Below are 2,500 nucleotides of genomic sequence, written 5' to 3' on the forward strand. Positions count from 1 at the left end.
ATGATTTTAACTTGTTTACTGATCTTGTATTAAGAGAGATTTCTTAAAAGATAAAACGGTAAAAACGAACGATAAACTCCGACGTTTCGGAGTAGTCATGACTCCATTATCAAGGTAAAAGTTTAAAACATGCAAATAACAGTATTTAAGCGATGTGGCGCGAAAAATTAACATATTAGGTGCGAAGATTATACAAATACTTTCGCACGAATAGAGTCCGATTGCACGTTCAGGTTTGGCTTTCAAGTTCTTATATGAAGCATTTCGTACAATAAGCAGTCAAATTTGTTCCTGCACTTCTTAAGAACTTCGAAGCATTTCAGTAGGTCCTGAGGGATCGTCCCGTGTACGTTCTTGCAATGTTTGGCAATGGCTGAGGACTGTTGTTTATGTCCTTTTACACGATTGTGTAGATGTCCGCGTGTGTATCCTATATAATCTGCATCGCACAGGTCACATTGGTATTTATAAACAACACACTGTTCATTTACGATCGATGGCTTTGCTTCTTTCACATTCAGTTCTTGATCAATTTTTCGGCTGACAAATACGGGCTGGATGTTGGTGTTCACTTTTAGGCTCAGATCCTTGAGTTGTCCTTTCACAAAATTTGCTGAGGTTTGGTCTTTAAATGGTAGAACCACTCGAATTGTGTCATCCGTCTCTTTAGTTGGTAATAATGGTCGCTGCTGGTCACAAACCTTTGAGTCAACGAAATTTTTGGTGGCAGAGTCGATGAGGTGTTTGGGGTACTTTAAACGCGAGAATACTGTCTTCAATCGGTCACATTCGTCTGAGAAGTGTGACCAAGAAGAAGATAAACGATGTGCTCAACCCAGCAAAGTTCGGAGTAAACCCTGTTTGTACCGATTGTCAACGTGACTTTGGTAATGTAAGAGGAGACTTGAATTCGTGGGTTTTACGTACACCTTTGTCTCTATTTGGGGCGATCGGTTCAGTAACTGGATGCCCAAAAAAGGGAGCATGCCATTGCATTCGGTTTCCATCGTAAATTTTTCGGAAGAATGTGCCTTGTTAAGCGTGTCCAGGAAGTTAGATGCTGTTGCGATATTTGGCATGATAGTAAGTGTATCATCAACGTACCTTCGATAGAAGGAAGGGAGTTTACCCTCTCGCTCGAGGTTTTCTTCAATTGAAGACATGAACACATTAGCTAGCAGGGAACCAAGGGGGGAACCCATGGCCACGCCATTCCGTCTGTTCGTAAAGTGCTCCATTATACTGGAAGAGTTGTCCTTTTGTAGCTACACTGAGAAGGTCAACAAGGTCCGTTTTGGTCAGGTTCAGGGCATAGGTTGAATTAAACCAGTCGTTGTCAAAAGCTCTGTTCGCGAGTATCTCAATTGTTTCATCCAAGGGTACGTTGGTAAAGAGGGAGGACACGTCGTAAGAAACCAGAATGTCGCCGTTTGATATTTCCAATTCGCGAATTTTGTCGGCAAATTCAAAAATGACAGTTACTGTGTAGCGATTCAGAGAGAGAGGCTTAAGTTTAGTGTCGAGCCATTTCGCCAGTGCATAGTTGTAAGTTTGCGTTGCTGATAGTATAGGGCGCATCGCCAAGCGCTCCTTGTGTGTTTTCGGTAAGCCGTACAAATGCGCCAATCTGGAACCTGTAGGACGAACAGTATCTGCTATGGACTTAGGCAGAATTCTACGAACAATGGCGTCTAAATCTTTATCTTTCTTTTGGAGGGGGTGGTAATATGTTGGCGGTCTACCTTTACTCGAGGGCCTTTCCAGGGGAACAGCTTGAAATTTACTGGAATAATTGATGGAAGCTTCGGATAATAGTCGCAGATATTCGGACTTATCCATTACGACCACTCCCGATCCTTTATCTGGTTTGGTGATGACGATGTCGTCACGTCGTTTCAGTTGTTCGATGGCAACCAAAAGTGTCTTGGGAGGTTTCTGTACTTTGCGCTGGATGTAATTCAGAGCTACGGATCGTAGGGTTGCGGCCGTCAATTCTTTCAAATCATCGCTTTCAAGATGAGGTTCAAGGCTACAGTAAGCCTTTTCAAAGCTCGCTTTCACTTCAATCGGTGACACTCGTTGCGGAAAGGCAAATTTCAAACCCCGACACAAAACCAGTTTCTGGAAGAAAGAGAGTTCATAAGACGATATGTTGTGAATATGCTCGTCAACATCCGTTTCTTTGTAGAGTAACCTAGCGATCTTCTTTGTGTGAGTGCTCATTACCTCCTGATAGTACTTGTTTCTGAGATTGACCATTGTGCGTAGGATGCAAGTGTAACGGAACAAGCTGCAGCTTCGACGAATTTCATCGTAGATGGAGTTGATCTCGCACCTAAGAGATGCACTTTGTTTGATCTTTTCCTTTAGCTCTTCAGAAACTACATTCCTTTCGAAGGCTACCGATGACTGCTTCCATTTAGAACTCCTTTCTTTGTCAATCTTGGCGAAAGTTGGAGTAAGATCGAAATTCTGACAGAGTCGCAGAAATTCAATTGAA

The 2,500-nt window shown here is 42.6% G+C and overlaps 2 pseudogenes across 2 annotated transcripts in view; one reads left to right on the top strand and one right to left on the bottom strand.

Annotated features, from left to right (window-relative positions):
• Window positions 1-2,500, top strand: part of LOC149044278 (uncharacterized) — an 87,144-nt pseudogene that overhangs the window by 27,235 nt on the left and 57,409 nt on the right. The window lies entirely within an intron of this gene.
• LOC149044279 (uncharacterized) overlaps window positions 189-2,500 on the bottom strand; it is a 2,658-nt pseudogene continuing 346 nt past the window's right edge. The window contains exon 1 of the transcript XR_016187425.1: window positions 189-2,500. This exon is cut by the window's right edge and continues 346 nt beyond it. The product of XR_016187425.1 is annotated as an uncharacterized LOC149044279 (transcript).

This window comes from Pocillopora damicornis, chromosome 6 (genome assembly GCF_964200805.1).
Source record: "Pocillopora damicornis chromosome 6, jaPocDami1.2, whole genome shotgun sequence".
In the NCBI taxonomy this organism is placed as follows: domain Eukaryota; kingdom Metazoa; phylum Cnidaria; class Anthozoa; order Scleractinia; family Pocilloporidae; genus Pocillopora; species Pocillopora damicornis.